Genomic DNA, 23,978 nt, shown 5'->3' on the forward strand with positions numbered 1-23,978 from the left:
GCTGTCCGGTAAGGAGGTGGTCCGGTGAGGAGGTGGTCCGGGCTGCTATCTTCACCGGGGAGGCCTCTTCTAAGCGCTTCCGGCCCGGCCTCAGAATAGTCACGTTGCCTTGACAACGACGCAGATACGTCGTTGTCAAGGCAACGGCTCTATTCCGGGCCGGAAGCGCGGAGAAGAGGCGCCCCCCAGTGAAGATAGCAGCCCGGACCACCTCCTCACCGGACCACCTCCTTACCGGACAGCCCTGCAGGACCGGACCAGCGCCGAGCGGAGGTGAGTACTCAGAACTAAAGGGGGTGAGAGGGGGCTGGATGATGTTGAAGGCCGCAGTGGTCTTCAACCTGCGGACCTCCGGAGGTTTCAAAACTACAACTCCCAGCAAGCCCGGACAGCCGATGGCTGCCCGGGCTTGCTGGGAGTTGTAGTTTTGAAACCTCTGGAGGTCCGCATGTTGAAGGCCGCAGTGGTCTTCAACCTGCGGACCTCCGGAGGTTTCAAAACTACAACTCCCAGCAAGCCCGGACAGCCGATGGCTGCCCGGGCTTGCTGGGAGTTGTAGTTTTGAAACCTCTGGAGGTCCGCAGGTTGAAGACCACTGAGGGCGAATGATGAGAAGAGGATAATGAAGGGGGGGGGGTGTGGGGATGATGAAGGGGGGTGGGGATGATGAAGGGGGGGGGGTGTGGGATGATTACAAGGGGATGATGAAGGGGGGATGTGTGGGATGATAAGGGGATGTGTGGGATGATGACAAGGGGATGATGAAGGGGGGATGTGTGGGATAAGGGGATGTGTGGGATGATGACAAGGGGATGATGAAGGGGGGATGTGTGGGATAAGGGGATGTGTGGGATGATGACAAGGGGATGATGAAGGGGGGATGTGTGGGATAAGGGGATGTGTGGGATGATGACAAGGGGATGATGAAGGGGGGATGTGTGGGATGATGACAAGGGGATGATGAAGGGGGGATGTGTGGGATGATAAGGGGATGTGTGGGATGATGACAAGGGGATGATGAAGGGGGGATGTGTGGGATGATGACAAGGGGATGATGAGGATGTTAATGACGGGTCTGGATGATGACAGGGGGGGATGAGGTATTTCCCACCCTAGGCTTATACTCGAGTCAATAACTTTTCCTGGGATTTTGGGTTGAAATTAGGGGTCTCGGCTTATACTCGGGTCGGCTTATACTCGAGTATATACGGTATGTCCATCAAGTTCAACCAGGGAATTAAGGGGTAGGGGTGTGGCGGGATATTGGGGAAGGGATGGGATTTTATATTTCTTCATAAGCATTAATGTTATTTTGTTCCAGGAATGTATCTAATCCTGTTTTAAAGCTGTTAATTGTTCCTGCTGTGACCAGTTCCTGAGGTAGACTGTTCCATAAATTCACGGTCCTCACGGTAAAGAAGGCGTGTTGCCCCTTTAGACTAAACCTTTTCTTCTCCAGAAGGAGGGAGTGCCCCCTCGTCCTTTGGGGGGGTTTAACCTGGAACAGTTTTTCTCCATATTTTTTGTATGGGCCATTAATATACTTATATACGTTTATCATATCCCCCCTTAAACGTCTCTTCTCAAGACTAAACAATTGTAACTCCTTTAATTGCTCCTCATAGCTAAGATGATCCATGCCCCATATTAGTTTAGTCGCGCGTCTCTGCACCCTTTCCAACTCCGCAGTGTCCCTTTTATGGACAGGTGCCCAAAACTGAACAGCATATTCCAGGTGAGGCCGTACCAATGCTTTATAAAGGGGGAGTATTATGTCCCTGTCCCTCGAGTCCATGCCTCTTTTGATACATGACAATATCCTGCCGGCTTTGGAAGCAGCAGCCTGACATTGCATGCTATTCTGTAGTCTGTAATCTACAAGTACACCCAGATCCTTCTCTACCAGTGACTCTGCCAGTTTAATCCCCCCTAAGACATACGATGCATGCAGGTTATTAGTACCCAGATGCATAACTTTACATTTATCCACATTGAACCTCATTTGCCAAGTGGATGCCCAGACACTTAGTCTATCCAAGTCATCCTGTAACTTATGCACATCCTCTATAGACTGTACCGTGCTACAAAGCTTGGTGTCATCTGCAAAGATAGAAACAGAGCTGTTAATACCATCCTCTATATCATTGATAAATAAATTAAACAACAGCGGGCCCAGTACTGAACCTTGGGGTACACCACTAATAACCGGGGACCAATCAGAGTACGAATCATTGACCACCACTCTCTGGGTACGATCCATGAGCCAGTGTTCAATCCAGTTACAAACTAAAATTTCCAAACCCAAAGACCTTAACTTACCTGTCAGACGTCTGAGGGACAGTATCAAATGCTTTAGCAAAATCCAGAAACACTATATCCACAGCCATTCCTCTGTCAAGGCTTCTACTCACCTCTTCATGAAAGCAAATTAGATTGGTTTGACAACTTCTATCCTTAGTAAACCCATGCTGGTTATAACTTATAATACAATTATCCCCTATGTATTCCTGTATGTAATCCCTTATAAGTCCTTCAAACAATTTACCCACAATGCACGTTAAACTTACCGGTCTATAGTTTCCTGGGGAAGACCTAGGGCCCTTTTTGAAGATTGGCACCACATTCGCCTTGCGCCAGTCCCTTGGCACAATACCAGACACCAGAGAATCTCTAAATATCATGAACAGGGGTACAGATATTACTGAACTTACCTCTCTAAGAACTCTTGGGTGTAATCCATCTGGCCCTGGAGATTTGCTTACATTTATATCACTTAACTTACCTTGTACCATCTCTACATTAAGCCAGTTCAGTACATTACATGATGTGTTACCAGCACTGACCTGTCCAATGTCAGCTCCTTTTTCCATAGTGTATACAGAACTAAAGAACCCATTCAGTAGCTCCGCTTTCTCTTGATCGCCTGTGACAACCTCCCCATTATCATTATTAAGGGGTCCTACATGCTCTGTCCTTGTTTTTTTTGCATTTATATATCTAAAAAAATATTTAGGATTAGTTTTGCTTTCTTTGGCCACCTGTCTCTCGTTTTGAATTTTTGCTGTTTTTATTACATTTTTACAGATTTTATTAAGCTCTTTGTACTGTTTAAATGTTATCGCTGACCCATCAGATTTGTATTTTTTGAAGGCTATTTTTTTGTTGTTTATTGCTCTTTTAACATCATTTGTCAGCCATGTAGGATTTTGTTTTAATCGTTTATATTTGTTCCCCTTTGGTATATATTTAGCTGTATAGTTATTTAGAGTTGATTTAAAGATGTCCCATTTACCTTCTGTATCAGTATTTGACAACACCTCCCCCCAGGCTATGTCCTGTAGTGCAGCCCTCAGCCCAGGGAAGTTTGCCTTTTTAAAGTTATATGTTTTTGCCTTCCCCGCCTGTCTTTGTTTTCTACATTTTAAGTCAAAAGTAACTATATTGTGGTCGCTATTACCAAGGTTTTCCCGCACAGTTACATTACCAACCAGCTCTGCGTTGTTGGAAATGATCAGATCCAACAAGGCATCACTTCTTGTTGGGTCCTCCACAAACTGGCCCATAAAATTATCCTGCAATAAATTTAGGAATTGATGCCCCTTTGTAGTTTTAGCCAACCCTGGATAAAGGTTACTTTAGTCTTAAGACATTGGGTGTGACCCAGGCTCGGACTGGGACTAAAAATAGGCCCAGGCATTTTAGACTAAGCAGCCCAATTCTTATGTGGGTCCCCCACTGATCACCTGGGTTAAAGTGTCTCTCCAGCTGTTCCAAAGCTCTAACATCTGCCATGTCTGGAGAGCCTCAGGCATTATTGGAGTTGTAGTTTTGTAACAGCTTAAGAGCCAAAGATTGGGGTACAGTTTGACCCATCAGTACTGCAGAACTTGTGCAAAGTGACTACAGTCGTGATGGACACAATGAGGCAGCAAACACTGTGATATTACCTGTGACTACCGGTTTAAGTCTTCTCTGTAGTATTCATCTTTATCTTGTCCAGACACCAGGACTTCTACCAGTTAAATCTTTCCTCTGCAATGCCCAGACATCATGGGCACTATATGTAGACAATCATCATTATAACTCTGCCACACACTGTGCTCCTGAATATAACCCTCCCACACACTATGCCTTGAGAATTATACTACTACCCCTGTACTATCCTGCTCCAGACCCCTCTGTTTCCTCAAACCCTAAGTCCCCCTCCAGACTCCTTTGTCTCCCTCAAATTTCTCTTACCCTACAGACTCCTCTGTCCTCCTCTTCAGACCCCCTATGCCCATCCAGACATGTGTCGTCCTGCTTTTCCAGACCACTATGCCCCCCGCAGACCCCTCTTACCACAAAGAACCGTCTGTACTCCTCCTTCAGACCCCTCTGCCTCCACAGACCCCTCTGTCCTCCATATCCACACACCTAGGCCCCCCTCTCAGAACCCTCTGTCCTCCAGACCCCTAGGCCCCCCTCTCAGACCCCTCTGTCCTCCTCCTCCAACCCCTATGCCCCTCCCATTGTTCCTGATGGCCATTCCGGCCCTGGTGTCACCTGGTTCGGTAGAAAATCCTTCATGTCAGTGCGTTAAAAAAATACTTCAAATAATCCTTTATATAAGATAGGGCCAGAGACCAGAGTATTTTTATATTGGGAAGATTAAATTGACAAAATGCTTTTTATCTGCCAACACTTTCTATGCTTCTAAAATGATGTCACTCCAATCCTTCCCTCTTCCACCTCTCCCTAAAAATTACTTGAAGCCGCTTCTCAAATAATTGATATATATATATATATATATATATCAGGGTATCTCTGCATAATACAGTCCTGTAGTTACTAAAAGCACTCTACACCCTGCCCACATATCTAATGCAAAAAACAATATAACCAATATTACCACCAGTGACCATATAGAGGAAGATGACCATATAGAGGTAGATACCAGTACTACACAGAAAATATAAACCACATGAGTGATTTCATACAGTACAGAAGCATATAGAGGTAGATAACAGTACTACACAGGCTCTGAAGCCTGTATAAGAGATTACAGCACAGTTAAATCAAGTGACGGACAGGTAGTGTCTTCTCTGAGTAGAATCTTCCATGTTCCCTTTTCTTCTCCATTCAGTGCAGACGGCCATTACAACTTTTGCCAAATACGACTCTTCTCTGCAGAGTATTGTGCCCCCATTAGTGTACCATGATATCCTCACTACTAGTGCCCTAACTGTGCCCCTCATTCGCCAAAAATGCTCCCACTGCAATCCCATTCACATATAATGCCTGAACTGTACTCTAAGTAGTGATGCACCCTGTGCTCCATATAATGGCCCAACGGTGCCCTCATATATTAACAATGCTCCCTGTTTACCTCCATAAAATAATGATGCCCCTTTGTGCTTCCATACAACAACATTGCCCCCTGTGCATCTATACAATAATAATGTCCCCTGTGCCTCCATACAATAATTAGGTCCCCTGTGCCCCAGTATATTAATAATGCCCCTCGCTGCCACCTGATATTACTAATGCCCCCCTGTGCCCCCTCATATGGGAATATTGTCACCTGTGCCCCATCATGTATTAATATTGCCCCCTGTGCCCCCTCATATATTTATAATGCCTCCTGTGCCCCTGTATGTTTATAATGCTCCCCAATATACTAATAATGCCCCCAGTGCCTTTTTATATTTTATAATTTCCCCCCCCCGTTCCCCCTTATATATTAATAATGTCTCCCGTGCCCCATCATATATTAATTATGCCCTTCTCTGCCCCCCTCATATATTAACCCTTAGAGGACGCAGGGTGTACAGGTGCGTCATGGGTGCCTGGGACCGGTATATGTACGTCCTGTGTCCCGCCGTTGCTAGTAAGTGAATGCAGTGCGCTCGCATCATAGCCTGTGGGTCTCAAGGACATTCCGCACATTTTACTAATCTGGTGGGCGCTAGGACTGATTGGAAATGCGATGTCTTGTGGAATCCACAGACCCCTAAATCAGAATTTCTTCAGCAGGAACATCTGGCGTGGAAATTTTGCCGTGTCAACAGTGTAGCAGAATCCCTTTGAAATCAATGGAACTTGTCAGCTTACAAATGTATTAAGCATTTAGGTTGTTACTGTTATTCCTATGTTTTTCTTTTTTATCTTATATTCTGTAAGGTTTGTTTTAACCCCTTGGGGATGGAGCCCATTATGACCCTAAGGACGGGTGCATTTTTTTCAAATCTGACCACTATCATTTTATACATTAATAACTCTGGGATGCTTTTACTTATAAATTTGATTCCGAGATTTTTTTTTTCGTGACATATTCTACTTTATGTTAGTGGTAAATTTTCGTCGATACTTGCATCATTTCTTGGTGAAAAATTCCCAAATTTCTGGAAAAATTTGTAAGAAAAAGGGACATGTCAAATAAATTATATATTGATTCACATATATACAACATGTTAACTTTATGTTGGCATCATAAAGTTTACTTGTTTTTACTTTTTGAAGACATCAGAGGGCTTCAAAGTATAGCAGCAATTTTCAAATTTTTCCTGAAAATTTCAAAATCAGAATTTTTCAGCGACCAGTTAAGTTTTGAAGTGAATATGATGGTCTTTATGTTGGAAATCCCCTATAATGGATCCCATTATGAAAACTGCACCCCTCAAAGTATTCAAAATGACATTCAAAAAGTTTGTTAACCCTTTAGGTGTTTCACAGGAATAGCAGCAAAATTGTAGCCCCATTTTTTTTTTCATTTTTACAAGGAGTAAAAGGTAAAAAAAAGGCCCCCCAAAACTTGTAATTGGGACGTGAAAATGAAAAATTAGATTTTTAACACTAAAATGCTGGTGTTACCCCAAACTTTTCATTTTCACAAGTAATAGGAGAAAATACCCCCCAAAATTTGTAACCCCATTTCTCTCGAGTAAGGAAATACCTCATAAGTGGATATACAGTGCTCTGTGGGAGCACTAGAGGACTCAGAAGGGAAGGAGCGACAATGACATTTTGGAGAGCAAATTTTGCTGAAATGGTTTTTGGGGGGCATGTAGCATTTAGGAAGCAACACTGATGTCAGAACAGTAAAAAAAATAAACCCCTCAAGGAATGTAACAAGGGGTAAAGTGAGCCTTAACACCCCACAGGTGATTGATGAACTTTCGTTAAAGTGGGACATAAAAATAAAAAATTTTCAATAAAATGCTGGTGTTACCCCAAATTTTTCATTTTCACAAGTGGTAATAGAAGAAATGGGGTTAAAACATTTTGGGGGCTTTTTCTCCTGAGTATGGAAATACCTCATATGGGGATATAAAGTGCTCTGCGGGCAAACTACAGGGTGGGCCATTTATATGGATACACCTTAATAAAATGGGAATGGTTGGTGATATTAACTTCCTGTTTGTGGTACAATAGTATATGTGAGGGGGGAAACTTTTCAAGATGGGTGGTGACCATGGTGGCCATTTTGAAGTTGGCCATTTTGAATCCAACTTTTGTTTTTTTCAATAGGAAAAGGGTCATGTGACACATGAAAAACAAGAAAAAAAACGATGTGCTTGGTTTTAACGTAACTTTGTTCTTTCATGAGTTATTTACAAGTTTCTGACCACTTATAAAATGTGTTCAATGTGCTGCCCTGTCACGATGCCGGCTGGCAGGTAGTGGATCCTCTGTGCCAGAGAGGGATTGGCGTGGACCGTGCTAGTGGACCGGTTCTAAGCCACTACTGGTTTTCACCAGAGCCCGCCGCAAAGCGGGATGGTCTTGCTGCGGCGGTAGTGACCAGGTCGTATCCACTAGCAACGGCTCACCTCTCTGGCTGCTGAAGATAGGCGCGGTACAAGGGAGTAGGCAAAAGCAAGGTCGGACGTAGCAGAAGGTCGGGGCAGGCAGCAAGGATCGTAGTCAGGGGCAACGGCAGAAGGTCTGGAAACACAGGCAAGGAACACACAAGGAACGCTTTCACTGGCACTAAGGCAACAAGATCCGGCGAGGGAGTGAAGGGGAAGTGAGGTGATATAGGGAAGTGCACAGGTGTAAACACTAATTGGAACCACTGCGCCAATCAGCGGCGCAGTGGCCCTTTAAATCGCAGAGACCCGGCGCGCGCGCGCCCTAGGGAGCGGGGCCGCGCGCGCCGGGACAGAACAGACGGAGAGCGAGTCAGGTAGGGGAGCCGGGGTGCGCATCGCGAGCGGGCGCTACCCGCATCGCGAATCGCATCCCGGCTGGCAGCGGAATCGCAGCGCCCCGGGTCAGAGGACGTGACCGGAGCGCTGCCGCGGGGAGAGTGAAGCGAGCGCTCCGGGGAGGAGCGGGGACCCGGAGCGCTCGGCGTAACAGTACCCCCCCCCTTGGGTCTCCCCCTCTTCTTAGAGCCTGAGAACCTGAGGAGCAGACTTTTGTCTAGGATGTTGTCCTCAGGTTCCCAGGATCTCTCTTCAGGACCACAACCCTCCCAGTCCACTAAAAAAAAATTTTTCCCTCTGACCTTTTTGGCAGCTAAAATTTCTTTGACCGAGAAGATGTCCGAGGAGCCGGAAACAGGAGTGGGAGGAACAGACTTGGGAGAAAAACGGTTGAGGATGAGTGGTTTGAGAAGAGAGACGTGAAAGGCATTAGGGATACGAAGAGAGGGAGGAAGAAGAAGTTTATAAGAGACAGGATTAATTTGACACAAAATTTTGAAAGGACCAAGATAGCGTGGTCCCAACTTGTAGCTAGGGACACGGAAGCGGACATATTTAGCGGAGAGCCATACCTTGTCTCCAGGGGAAAAAACGGGGGGAGCTCTTCTTTTCTTATCCGCGAACTTCTTCATGCGTGAAGAAGCCTGTAAGAGAGAATTTTGGGTCTCTCTCCATATGATGGAAAGGTCACGAGAAATTTCATCCACAGCGGGCAGACCAGAGGGCAAGGGAGTAGGGAGGGGGGGAAGAGGGTGACGGCCGTACACCACGAAAAATGGGGATTTGGAGGAAGACTCAGAGACCCTGAAGTTATACGAGAATTCGGCCCATGGGAGGAGATCTGCCCAGTCATCCTGGCGGGAGGAAACAAAATGTCGCAAATAATCACCCAAGATCTGGTTAATCCTTTCTACTTGTCCATTGGACTGGGGATGATATGCAGAAGAAAAATTTAATTTAATCTTGAGTTGTTTACAGAGAGCCCTCCAGAATTTAGACACGAATTGGACGCCTCTATCCGAGACAATCTGCGTAGGCAATCCGTGAAGACGAAAAATGTGTACAAAAAATTGTTTAGCCAACTGAGGCGCAGAAGGAAGACCCGGAAGAGGGATGAAATGTGCCATTTTGGAGAATCGATCAACGACCACCCAAATAACAGTGTTGCCACGGGAAGGGGGTAAATCAGTAATAAAATCCATACCGATCAGAGACCAAGGCTGTTCGGGGACAGGCAGAGGATGAAGAAAACCAGCGGGCTTCTGGCGAGGAGTCTTATCCCGGGCACAGATAGTGCAGGCTCGCACAAAGTCCACAACATCCGTCTCCAGAGTCGGCCACCAATAGAAGCGGGAGATGAGTTGCACAGATTTCTTGATACCCGCATGACCTGCGAGATGGGAGGAGTGACCCCATTTGAGGATTCCGAGGCGTTGGCGGGGAGAAACAAAGGTCTTTCCTGGAGGAGTCTGCCTGATGGAGGCAGGAGAAGTGGAGATCAGGCAGTCAGGTGGAATGATGTGTTGCGGAGAGAGTTCAACTTCTGAGGCATCCGAGGAACGAGAGAGAGCATCGGCCCTAATGTTCTTATCGGCAGGACGAAAGTGAATCTCAAAATTAAATCGGGCAAAGAACAGAGACCACCGGGCCTGGCGAGGATTCAGCCGTTGGGCAGACTGGAGGTAGGAGAGGTTCTTGTGGTCGGTGTAGATAATAACAGGAGAACTTGATCCCTCCAGCAGATGCCTCCATTCCTCAAGTGCTAATTTAATGGCTAGAAGCTCTCGATCCCCGATGGAGTAGTTCCTCTCCGCTGGAGAGAAGGTCCTAGAGAAAAAACCACAAGTGACAGCATGCCCGGAAGAATTTTTTTGTAGAAGAACAGCTCCAGCTCCCACTGAGGAGGCATCAACCTCCAATAGGAAGGGTTTGGAAGGGTCAGGTCTGGAGAGGACGGGAGCCGAAGAAAAGGCAGACTTGAGTCGTTTAAAGGCGTCTTCTGCTTGAGGAGGCCAGGACTTGGGATCAGCATTTTTTTTGGTTAAAGCCACGATAGGAGCCACAATGGTAGAAAAATGTGGAATAAATTGCCTGTAATAATTGGCGAACCCCAAAAAGCGTTGGATAGCACGGAGTCCGGAGGGGCGTGGCCAATCTAAGACGGCAGAGAGTTTGTCTGGATCCATCTGTAGTCCCTGGCCAGAGACCAAATATCCTAGAAAAGGAAGAGATTGGCATTCAAACAGACATTTCTCAATTTTGGCATAGAGTTGGTTGTCACGAAGTCTCTGAAGAACCATACGGACATGTTGGCGGTGTTCTTCTAGATTGGCAGAAAAAATTAGGATATCGTCCAGATATACAACAACACAGGAGTATAACAGATCACGAAAAATTTCATTGACAAAGTCTTGGAAGACGGCAGGGGCGTTGCACAGTCCAAAGGGCATGACCAGATACTCAAAGTGTCCATCTCTGGTGTTAAATGCCGTTTTCCACTCGTCCCCCTCTCTGATGCGGATGAGGTTATAGGCGCCTCTTAAGTCCAATTTAGTGAAGATGTGGGCACCTTGGAGGCGATCAAAGAGTTCAGAGATGAGGGGTAAGGGGTAGCGGTTCTTAACCGTGATTTTATTAAGACCGCGGTAGTCAATGCAAGGACGTAGGGAGCCATCCTTTTTAGACACAAAGAAAAATCCGGCTCCGGCAGGAGAGGAGGATTTACGGATAAAGCCCTTTTTTAGATTCTCCTGGACGTATTCGGACATGGCAAGAGTCTCTGGGGCAGAGAGAGGATAAATTCTGCCCCGGGGTGGAGTAGTGCCCGGGAGGAGGTCGATAGGGCAATCATAAGGCCTGTGAGGAGGTAGAGTCTCAGCTTGTTTTTTGCAGAAAACATCCGCGAAGTCCATATAGGCCTTAGGGAGACCGGTTACTGGAGGAACCACAGAGTTACGGCAAGGGTTACTGGGAACCGGTTTTAGACAGTTCTTGGAACAAGAGGACCCCCAACTCTTGATCTCCCCAGTGGACCAATCCAGGGTAGGGGAATGAAGTTGAAGCCAGGGAAGTCCAAGGAGAATTTCCGAGGTGCAATTGGGGAGGACCAAAAGTTCAATCCTCTCATGATGAGATCCGATGCTCATAAGAAGGGGCTCCGTGCGGAAACGTATGGTACAGTCCAATCTTTCATTATTTACACAATTGATGTAGAGGGGTCTGGCGAGACTGGTCACCGGGATGTTGAACCTGTTGACGAGAGAGGCCAAAATAAAATTTCCTGCAGATCCAGAGTCCAAGAAGGCCACTGTAGAGAAGGAGAAGGCAGAGGCAGACATCCGCACAGGCACAGTAAGACGTGGAGAAGCTGAGTAGACATCAAGGACTGTCTCACCTTTGTGCGGAGTCAGCGTACGTCTTTCCAGGCGGGGAGGACGGATAGGACAATCTCTCAGGAAGTGTTCGGTACTAGCACAGTACAGGCAGAGGTTCTCCATACGGCGTTGTGTCCTCTCTTGAGGTGTCAGGCGAGACCGGTCGACCTGCATAGCCTCCACGGCGGGAGGCACAGGAACAGATTGCAGGGGACCAGAGGAGAGAGGAGCCGAGGAGAAGAAACGCCTCGTGCGAACAGAGTCCATATCTTGGCGGAGTTCCTGACGCCTTTCGGAAAAACGCATGTCAATGCGAGTGGCTAGGTGAATAAGTTCATGTAGATTAGCAGGAATTTCTCGTGCGGCCAGAACATCTTTAATGTTGCTGGATAGGCCTTTTTTGAAGGTCGCGCAGAGGGCCTCATTATTCCAGGACAATTCTGAAGCAAGAGTACGGAATTGTACGGCATACTCGCCAACGGAAGAATTACCCTGGACCAGGTTCAACAGGGCAGTCTCAGCAGAAGAGGCTCGGGCAGGTTCCTCAAAGACACTTCGGATTTCCGAGAAGAAGGAGTGTACAGAGGCAGTGACGGGGTCATTGCGGTCCCAGAGCGGTGTGGCCCATGACAGGGCTTTTCCGGACAGAAGGCTGACTACGAAAGCCACCTTAGACCTTTCAGTGGGAAACAGGTCCGACATCATCTCCAGATGCAGGGAACATTGGGAAAGAAAGCCACGGCAAAACTTAGAGTCCCCATCAAATTTATCCGGCAAGGATAAGCGTAACCCAGGAGCGGCCACTCGCTGCGGAGGAGGTGCAGGAGCTGGCGGAGGAGATGACTGCTGAAGCTGTGGTAGTAACTGTTGTAGCATAACGGTCAGTTGAGACAGCTGTTGGCCTTGTTGCGCAATCTGTTGTGACTGCTGGGCGACCACCGTGGTGAGGTCAGCGACAACTGGCAGAGGAACTTCAGCGGGATCCATGGCCGGATCTACTGTCACGATGCCGGCTGGCAGGTAGTGGATCCTCTGTGCCAGAGAGGGATTGGCGTGGACCGTGCTAGTGGACCGGTTCTAAGCCACTACTGGTTTTCACCAGAGCCCGCCGCAAAGCGGGATGGTCTTGCTGCGGCGGTAGTGACCAGGTCGTATCCACTAGCAACGGCTCACCTCTCTGGCTGCTGAAGATAGGCGCGGTACAAGGGAGTAGGCAAAAGCAAGGTCGGACGTAGCAGAAGGTCGGGGCAGGCAGCAAGGATCGTAGTCAGGGGCAACGGCAGAAGGTCTGGAAACACAGGCAAGGAACACACAAGGAACGCTTTCACTGGCACTAAGGCAACAAGATCCGGCGAGGGAGTGAAGGGGAAGTGAGGTGATATAGGGAAGTGCACAGGTGAACACACTAATTGGAACCACTGCGCCAATCAGCGGCGCAGTGGCCCTTTAAATCGCAGAGACCCGGCGCGCGCGCGCCCTAGGGAGCGGGGCCGTGCGCGCCGGGACAGAACAGACGGAGAGCGAGTCAGGTAGGGGAGCCGGGGTGCGCATCGCGAGCGGGCGCTACCCGCATCGCGAATCGCATCCCGGCTGGCAGCGGAATCGCAGCGCCCCGGGTCAGAGGACGTGACCGGAGCGCTGCCGCGGGGAGAGTGAAGCGAGCGCTCCGGGGAGGAGCGGGGACCCGGAGCGCTCGGCGTAACATGCCCATTGTGTTGGATTGTCAATGCAACCCTCTTCTCCCACTCTTTACACACTGACTTTTATCTTTGGGGTAATCTGAAGGCAATTGTCTATGCTGTGAAGATACGAGATGTGCAGCACCGGAAACTACGGATACTGGAAGCCGGTACTAGCATTTCTCCTGCGGTGTCGCTATGAGTAACATAGTAACATAGTTCATAAGGTTGAAAAAAGACCAGAGTCCATCACGTTCAACCTCTATCCCTAATGAGTCCCTACTGAGTTAATCCAGAGGAAGGCAACAAACCCTCATACTAGAGGTAAAAAATTCCCTCCCGACTCCAAATATGGCAGTCAGAATAAATCCCTGGATCAACGTTCTGTCCCTATAATTCTAATATACATAACCAGCAATGTTCTTAGTCTCCAAAAATGCATCCAGACCCCTTTTAAATTCTTTTACAGAGTTCCCCATGACCACCTCCTCCGGGAGAGAATTCCACAGGCTCACTGTTCTTACAGTAAAGAACCCCCGTCTGTGCTGGTGTAGAAACCTTCTTTCCTCTAAACATAGAGGATGCCCCCTTGTTATAGATGCAGTCCTGGGTATAAATAGATCATGGGAAAGATCTCTGTACTGTCCCCTGATATATTTATACATAGTTATTAGGTCTCCCCTAAGCCTTCTTTTTTCTAAACTAAATAACCCTAATTCTGATAATCTTTCTGGGTACTGTAGTCCTCCCATTCCCTGTATTACCCTGGTTGCCCGTCTTTGAACCCTCTCCAGCTCCACTATATCTTTCTTGTACACTGGTGCCCAGTACTGTACACAGTATTCTATGTGTGGTCTGACTAGTGATTTGTACAGTGGTAGAATTATTTCCTTGTCGTGGGCATCTATGCCCCTATTGATGCACCCCATGATTTTATTTGCCTTGGCAGCAGCTGCCCGACACTGGTCACTACAGCTAAATTTACTGTTAACTAAAACTCCCAAGTCCTTTTCCACGTCAGTCGTCCCTAGTGTGCTCCCATTTAATACATAATCCCAGGACGGATTTTTCCTCCCCATGTGCATTACCTAACATTTATCAGTGTTCAGCCTCATCTGCCACTTCCCAGCCCAAGCCTCCAACCTATCCAGATCCATTTGTAACAGTGCCCTGTCCTCTATTGTGTTTACCGCTTTACAGAGTTTAGTATCATCTGCAAAGATTGCTACTTTACCATTCAACCCCTCTACAAGGTCATTAATGAATATATTAAACAGGACAGGACCCAATACTGACCCCTGTGGTACCCCACTAGTTACAGTCACCCAATCAGAATAAGTACCATTAATAACCACCCTCTGTTTCCTATCACTGAGCCAGTTACTTACAAACATTCTCCCCCAGCCCCATCCTTCTCATTTTATGCACCAACTGTTTATGTGGAACCGTATCAAATGCTTTGGAAAAATCCAGATATACGACATCCAGCAATTGCCCCTGGTCCAGTCTGGAGATCACCTCCTCATAAAAGGTGATCAGATTAGTTTGACAGGACCGATCCCTCATAAAGCTATGCTAGTACGGGGTCATACATTTATTTGTATCAAGAGATTCCAAAATAATATATTTTCTTTTTCCTGATCCCCGTATATAATTTCTTCTTTATCATTTTTTAAAGGGCCTACACTTTCATTTTTGACCTTTTTGCTATTTATATAGTTAAAAAACATTTTGGGGTTAGTTTTACTCTCTTTGGCAATGAGTCTTTCTGTCTCTATTTTTGCGGCTTTTATCTGTTTTTTACATATTTTACATTTTTTTCTATAGCTTTTTAATGCTTCTTCACTGCCGTCCTCTTTTAGTAGTTTAAGTGCTTTATTTTTGTCATTTATTGCCCCCTTAACATTTTTATTCATCCATATTGGTTTTCTTTTATTTCTAACCCTTTTATTCCCATAAGGTATATACATCTTACAGTGAGAGTTAAAGATATTTTTAAAAGTCTCCCATTTAGTGTCAGTATTCTTGTTTTTGAGGACATTATCCCATTTTATATTGTTAAGAGCTTCTCGGAGTTGGTCAAACTTTGCCTTCCTAAAGTTCATTGTTTTTGTGGCCCCTCGAGAGATTCCCTTATTGAAGAACAAGTTATTATGTATCATATTATGATCACTATTTCCTAGGTGTCCTTCTACTTACACATTAGTTACTCTGTCAGGTCTGTTGGTTAATATTAAGTCTAGTACGGCGCCCCCTCTGGTCGGGCTCTGCACCATTTGGGACAGATAATTGTCTTTAGCTATAGTCAGAAACCGGTTTCTTTTATGAGATTCCCAGGGCTCATTCTCCCAATTTATATCAGGATAGTTAAAGTCGCCCATTAATATCACCTCATTCTGATTCGCTGCCTTGTTTATTTGCCTCATTAATTGCTCTTCTGCTTCTTCCATTATGTTTGGTGGCTTAAAGCAAACCCCTATCAGAATTTTATTATTTTTATCTCCATATATTTCTACCCATAATGACTCCACAATATCATTTCCCTCGCGTATATCCTCCATCAGTGCGGCCTTCAGACTGCACTTTACATAAAGACAGACTCCTCCCCCTTTCCATTTTGTCCGATCTTTCCTGAATAGACTATAACCCTGTATGTTGACCGCCTAGTCACAGGTATCATCCAACCGAGTCTCTGTTATACCCACTATGTCATAATCCTCCTCAGACATCAACCACTCCAGTTCGTCAGTTTTATTGGCATTGACTTCTGGCATTAGTCAACATGCAATTCAATGGCATATGGTTTTTCTTCCTTTGAAGCCTATCCCTATTAACTATTCTAACCCCTCCCTCCACTCCACCCCCAGATACATTAATAAGTCCCCCCATCTCTATCTACACCATCTTCCCCCTCTATGTTATAGGTTCCCTCCCCCCCAGTCCCTAGTTTAAACACTCCTCCACCCTTCTAGTCATCTTCTCCCCAAGCACAGCTGCGCCTTCCCCATTGAGGTGCAGTCCGTCCCAACGGTAGAGCCAGTAACCGACAGCGAAGTCAGCCCAGTTCTCCATGAACCCAAACCACTCCTCATACACCAGCTTCTGAGCCACTTGTTTACCTCCCTAATCTCCCGCTGCCTCTCTGGTGTGGCTCATGGTACAGGTAATATTTCAGAAAATATTACCTTGGAGGTCCTTACCTTAAGCTTGCGGCCTAAGTCCCTGAAATCGTTTTTAAGGACACTCCACCTACCTCTTACTTTGTCATTGGTGCCAATATGTACCATGACTGCTGGGTCCTCTCCAGCCCCACCCAGCAACCTGTCAACCCAATCCGCGATGTGCCGAACTCGAGCGCCAGGAAGACAACACACTGTTCGGCGATCCCGGTCTTTGTGACATATCGCCCTGTCTGTCCCCCTAATAATTGAGTCCCCCACTACGAGTACCTGTCTGGCCTGCCCTGCACTCCTCCCTCCCTCCTTACTGGAGCAGAGTCCTGCTTCAGTACTGCTAGCTCTGTAATGGCATCCCTCTCATCTGCCAACCGGGCAAACTTGTTGGGGTGTGCGAGTTCAGGACAGTGTGTGAAGAGTGGGAGAAGAGGGTTGCATTGACAATCCAACACAATGGGCAGCACATTGAATACATTTTATAAGTGGTCAGTAACTTGTAAATAACTCATGAAAGAATAAAGTTACATTAAAACCAAGCACATCATTGTTTTTCCTGTGAAATTCCCAATGGTTTGATGTGTCACATGACCCTCTTCCTATTGAAAAAACAAAAGTTGGATTCAAAATGTCCGACTTCAAAATGGCCACCATGGTCACCACCCATCTTGAAAAGTTTCCCCCCTCACATATACTAATGCGCCACAAACAGGAAGTTAATTTCGCCAACCATTACCATTTTATTAAGGTGTATCCATATAAATGCCCCACCCTGTAAATAGGAGCAGTATTATAGTAGTTATATTCTTTTATATTGGAGCAGTATTATAGTAGTTATATTCTTGTATACAGGAGCAGTATTATAGTAGTTATATTGTTGTATATAGGGAGCAGTATTATAGTAGTTATATTCTTGTATATAGGGAGCAGTATTATAGTAGTTATATTCTTGTATATAGTAGCAGAATATAGTAGTTATATTCTTGTGTATTGGGAGCAGTATTATAGTAGTCATATTCTTGTTTATAAGAGCAGTATTATAGTAGTTATAGACTTGTATATAGGAAAAGTATTATAGTAGTTATATTCTTATATATAGGAGGCAGTATTATAGTAGTTATATTCTTGTATATAGGAGGCAGTATTATAGTATATATATATTCTTGTATATAGGAGGCAGTATTATAGTACAGGGTGGGCCATTTATACGGATAGAGGGAAACACATCATCATGTAGCAATTTCGCATATCCAGTGGCCTTGAGGTTTCCATTGATGAAGAATGGCCCCCTTAGACTTTTATCTTTGGGGTCATCTGAAGGCAATTGTCAAACCATTTGCGTTTACAAAGCCCCAATGGTGCCAGAACAGTGGACCCCCCACATGGGACCCTATTTTGGAAACTTCAACTCTCACTGAATGTAATAAGGGGTGCAGTGAGCATTTACACCTCCCCACTGGCATTTGATCTTTGTAACAGTAGGCTGTGCAAATGAAAAATAAAATTTTTCATTTTCATGGACAACTGTTCAAAAATCAGTCAGACACCTGTGGGGTGTAAATGCTCACTGTGACCCTTGTTACATTCCTTGAGGGGTGTAGTTTCCAAAATGGGGTCACAGGTCCACTGGCCTTAAATTCCATCCTAATTCTCTCTCCAAAAGCGCAATGGTGCTCCTTCTCTTCTGAGCCCTGTACTGCGCCCGCAGAGCACTTTACATGCACATATGGAGTATTTCCTTACTCAGAAGAAATGGTGTTCCAAATTTTGGGAGGCTTTTTTCCCATTACCCCTTGTGAAAATGAAAAATTTGGGGTAACAGCAGCATTTCAGGAAAAAAAATGTCTTTCTTTTTTTTTCTTCACGTCCAAATATAACGAAAATTTGTCAAAGTCCTGTGGAGTGTTAAGGCTCACTATACCCTTTTTACGTTCCATGAGGGGTGTAGTTTCCAAAATGGGGTCACATGTGTTTTTTTTTTTTTTGCGTTTATGTCACAACTGCTTTAACTCAGCCACCTCTGTGCAAATCACCAATTTAGGCCTCAAATGTACATGGAACTCTCTCACTCCTGAGCCCTGTTGTGCGTCCGCAGAGCATTTTACGCCCACATACTCGAAATAAATTGCATTACAAATTTTGGGGGTCTTTTTCTCCTTTTTACCTCTTGTGAAAATGAAAAGTATGGGGCAACACCAGCATGTAAGTGTAAAAATTTTTTATTTTTTTTTACACTAAAATGCTGGTGTAGCCCCTAACTTTTCCTTTTCATAAGGGGTAAAAGGAGAAACATCCCCCCCAAATTATGTACGGAAATATCCCATATGTGGCACTAAACTGTTGCTTTGAAATGCAACAGGGCTCTGAAGTGAGAGAGCGCCATGCACCTTTGAGGCCTAAATTAGGAATACAATGATGGCACTTGTCTCCACCAAAACCCTACGGCAGTGTTTTCCAAACAGGGTGCCTCCAGCTGTTTTGCAACAGCTGAAGGCTCCGTTTAGGAAACACTGCCGTATCAGACGTTTTTTATTTTTAATGGGGGGGGGGGGGGGGGATGGAACGTGTAAGGGTGTGTATGTAGGGTTTTACTTTTTATTTTGTGTAGGTGTAGCGTAGTGTAGTGATTTTAGGGTACATTCACATAGGCAGGGGTTCACAGTGAGTTTTCCGCTGAGAGTTTGAGCTGGGGAACTGAGTTGAGCCCCTCTAAATTCACATGCGAGGGGGGGGGTGCAAACCTTCAGTTGCTGCAAAACTACAACTCCCAGAATGCACTGACAGACTGTACATGCTGGGAGTTGTAGTTTTGCAACAGCTGTAGGCACACTGGTGTGGAACCACTGAGTTAGGAAACAGACTCTACCTCAGTGATTTCCAACCCGTGTGCCTCCAGCTGTTGGAAAACTACAACTCCCAGCATGTACGGTCTGTCAGTGCATTCTGGGAGTTGTAGTTTTGCAACAGCTGGAGGCAGACGGGTTGGAATCACTAAGTTAGGAAACAGACAGACTCTACCTCAGTTTTTCTTAACCAGTGTGCCTACAGCTGTTGCAAAACTACAACTCCCAGCATGCGCTGACAGCTGAAAGGCATGCTAGGAGTTGTAGTTCTGCAACAACTGGGGAAGAACAGTTTGGAGACCGCTAAGTAGTGGTCTCCAAACTGTAGCCCTCCAGATGTTGGAAAACTAAAACCCCAAGAATGCCCAGACTGTCCAGGCATGCTGGGAGTTGTAGTTCTGCAACATCTGAAGGGCCAGATATTGCAGAACTACACCGCCCAGCATTCCTGACTGTCTGGGCATGCTGGGAATTGTAGTCTTGCAACATCTGGAGGGCTACAGTTTGAAGACCACCGTATAGTGGTCTCCAAACTGTGCCACTTCAGATGTTACAAAACTACAACTCCCAGCATGCCCAGACAGTCACTGCATGCTTAAAGTTTAGCAAAATCTGGAGGGCCACAGTATGGAGACCACTACACAGTAGTCTCCAAATTGTGGCCCTCCAGATGTTGCAAAACTACAACTCCCAGCATGCCCAGGCAGCCTTTGGCCGCCCGATGTCTCCGCCGGCGCTGCTCCGGTAAGCTGGCCATGCTCCTCCCCTCGCCAAACTTGTTTCCCCCGCTCTGCCCGAACTTCAATGGGTGGGTAGAGTGGAGTAAATTAACTTGAAACCCACCACCACACACCAACCCCCTGACTGCCCCCAACTGCCATTGGTCTGTTAGTCCTGACTGACCAATGACAGCTCCGATCACTCGTATTTTCCGATCAGCCATTTGCGGCAAATACCCCACATGGGGGGGGGGGTCTCAGGACCCACCTAGGCATTGCCACGGGATGCCTGCTGATATCAGCAGTCATCCCGGTCCAATCACTGCCCGGCAAGCGGTGGTGATCGGAAATACGGAGGGCGTACAGGTATGCCTTCCGTCCTTAAGTACCAGGACTCAAAGGGCATACCTGTACATCCTCCGTCCCCAACAGGTTAAAAACGTAATAAAAATAATTTGAAACAAAACCAAAGGGACACTGCTAGAGCGGAATGTCTTTGCGGAATATTCAGTGCGGATATTCCACACAAATTCCGAACATATCCTTATTGTCCCTCTAGCATACCGTACGGCACTACTGCACTCTCCTTTATCTTCCTTTCAGAGTCGTAGAACAATGTTAGCACTTTAACATTGCACTCTGCATGCGCCAACGCTGACACTGAGCAGCACTAGATTTATTTATCCAAGGCAAATACGTTCAGAGTACAATAAAGCGTTACACGGGTAGCAATTGTTACAACCAGGGCACAATATATACATAGGGAAACAGGAAAATTGCAAGGAGGTGAATGGAGGTTACCCCATTGCACACTAGATAAATTGAAAATGAATACCAATTGCTATATTAGTGAAGATACTGTGCCACTTTATGTGTGAGACTTTTGAGTCTCTGACGATTTCCTTTATAGATACTTGTTTATAGTTCAATCACATATTGAATTGTGGCAAATTCTGCATTAGAGAGAAATACAGCCTCGCCACCCCCATCGTTTGTAAGTGTTAATGCCTTCCCACAATATTTTGTAACTATACTTTGGGACTGCATTACCACAAGCCAGTAAAGTTATGTGATAACATTCAGCTGTCATCTTGTCAGATAGCACTATGACAGCCGCACAATTGGAACTGTCATACACAGTTATCAAGGAAAGTTCACCAGCACAGGATTAATTGCGCATCTTGTTGACGATCGCTGTGGTTGGCTTGTGTAGACTGACTGGCCAATCACAGCATTTTCGGCTGGGATTACAATCATCTGCAGCCTATTTCTGTCAAAGAGCTTGTTAGAGCCTGCATACTTTGGGGGGGAAAAAAAAGCTCTGTCACTGCTCCCAGATCACACAATCACTGCCTTATATCCTTTTACATTTATCCTATACTAGTAACCTGGGCCTAAGTGTCAAGTCCCAGGAGATAAAACATACATTAGAAGTACTATGCTTCCCCAGATTGCCTATTGGCCAAGTTTTTCAGATCACAATGCCACCTGCCGTCTTACTTATCCACCATGTAGGTAGGTTACTATCATCATATCAAAATTACAGGGTCCTGTGTCTGCTGCTTGTTGTAGGTATGATAAGGCCCTGGGGTCCATTAATTTATGGGGGATATGAATAGACTACCGTATTTTTCGCCCTATAGGACGCACCGGCGTATAAGACGCACCCAGTTTATAGGTGCAAAATCTAAAAAAAAATAAAGATTTTGAACTCAATAGTGGTCTTCAACCTGTGGACCTCCAGATGTTGCAAAACTACAATTCCGGGCATGCTGGGAGTTGTAGTTTTGCAACATCTGGAGGTCCGCAGATTGAAGACCACTGCATAGGAGGTAATACTCACGTGTCCCCGCCGCTCCGGACCCGTCACCACTGCCCTGGATGTCGCTCCATCGCTGTCGCCGTGTCCCCGTCACTCCGGAACGTCTCTGCTGCCGGCCGGGTATCCTCGCTCTCCGTCGCCGACGCACGTACGCGATGACGTGATGACGTGGAAGGAGAGCGCCGGCCATACAGGAGATCCCTGAACGGAGAAGACACCGAGGAGGCAGGTAAGGTCCCTCCCAGTGTCCTGTAAGCACTAACCCGGCTATTCAGTCGGGCTGTTCGGGACCGCCACGGTGAAATCGCGGCGGTCCCGAACAGCCCGACTGAACAGCCGGGTTAGTGTCACTTTCTCTTTGATCGCCGCGTCTGAAGGGTTAATACAGGGCATCACCGTGATCGGTGATGTCCTGTATTAGCCGCGGGTCCCGGCCGTTGATGGCCGCAGGGACCGCCGCGATAGGGGTGTATTCGCCGTATAAGACAAGAAAAAGTGCGTCTTATACGGCGAAAAATACGGTATTGATAATCACCTCTGCCAAACAAATCAATTACATATCCTCCATGGCTCTGCTCTTGGTTCTCCCGGGTCCTATCCTTCCATTAAACACAATCTTCTCAGGCACTTTTTTGAAGTCGTGAAACATATTGAGGTTTATTTACTTACGTGATCCTGACTCTTTTTTTTTTTGGGGGGGGGGGGGATTTTGCACCTAAATTGTGTCGCACATTCCATGCAACACAATTTGCAAAAAAAAAAAACTCCCTCCATTTTAAAAGAAAAAAACAAAAAGGGGGTGTGGCCATGGGAGAAAGAGTGTGTGGTCCCAGCGAAAGTTTTGAAAAATCCCCAAAAATGTGGTGGATTTCAGCTGGGAAAAACCCCACAGATCAGAACAGTTTTTAAAAAAAAAAAACGAAAAAAAAAACATAGGTAAACATTAGTAAATACCTTGGGAAAATACCTGTCGGGAATCAAAACCCACAAAGAAAACCACACTCCACTCATAGTAAGTAAACCCCATTGTGGTGATGGTGGAGATCTCGTGATCAGACTTCTTGCTTGTCATGGGTTTAACAAAAATCACATGATGATACTTCTACCACCCAATTTGCAGCAGTTTGGGCCCCGTGATTGCAGTTCTGCTCTTTCTTAGCTCTGTCCTCCTTGAGTTGCAGTTGCCTTTCCTTCCTGCTTGTATATGGGCTCTCTTGTATGGTGATTGTCCCTTCAAGTTCTGTATTGTTTTTTCTTTCTTTGCTTATGCTCCTTTTGATGTGGCATGTTCAAGGCCATTGATCTGTTTTAGCTTTTTTTTTTTTTTTTTACACCCTAATAAATGTAACGATTAAGAAGACTAATCTGCACATAGATCAATTCATCTTTTGTAACCTAAACGCATTCTGTACCAGAGGCTAAAATGTGTAACTTACAAATGCAGTTGAACTACCTATATTTTGTTGCCGCCTAATGAAAAGCCAGGTATCAAGGATAACTGATCCACTGATACATTATATAACATCTTTCTATACTAAATAGCGTTGAGCAGTACAATGGTGGACATCAGCTTGTTTCGATCACATTGTAGTACACGTACGTCGCTGTGTACTACAAGTAATATCAGGTTTACTTATCAGGTTTTACTGAGAGAATAGTGGATGCATGGGATATCTTTCCTGTAGAATTGGTAGCTGCAAATACAGTGAAGCAGTTTAAGCATGGGATAGGCATTAGGCTATCCATCATATGAATTGGTCCGGGGACTATTTATAGTATTCAAAATATTGGGCAGACTGGATTGGCCAAATGGTTCTTAATTGCCAAAACATTCTATGATTCAATTGACAATTGCCTTAAAAGGGTTTTTTGCCTTCCTCTGAATCAACGAAGTAGGGTTAAGTAGGGTTATAAATTGAACTTGATGGACTAATTTTTAATCTCATGAACTATGTAGCTATCAGCTGTCTGTCCATGTCTGCAGCTTTGAGCATAATACAGAGCTGACAGATTCCTTTAACAGGCAACATCTTGTTTAAAGATTATACCTGCCAAATTTGTACTCCAGTATGCCCAAACAGCCCCTTCAACTCCCAGCCCTGCTGTGTGCATCATATAATGGCCATATGTTGAGTATTGCTATACCCATATGAATTAGAATTACACATTTTGGGTTGGG

The 23,978-nt window shown here is 45.8% G+C and overlaps 1 protein-coding gene across 1 annotated transcript in view; it reads left to right on the forward strand.

The window, feature by feature from the left end:
• The window catches only part of LOC130277069 (transmembrane protein 272-like), an 89,712-nt gene that overhangs the window by 35,904 nt on the left and 29,830 nt on the right, over positions 1-23,978 (forward strand). The window lies entirely within an intron of this gene.

This window comes from Hyla sarda, chromosome 6 (genome assembly GCF_029499605.1).
Source record: "Hyla sarda isolate aHylSar1 chromosome 6, aHylSar1.hap1, whole genome shotgun sequence".
In the NCBI taxonomy this organism is placed as follows: Eukaryota; Metazoa; Chordata; class Amphibia; order Anura; family Hylidae; genus Hyla; species Hyla sarda.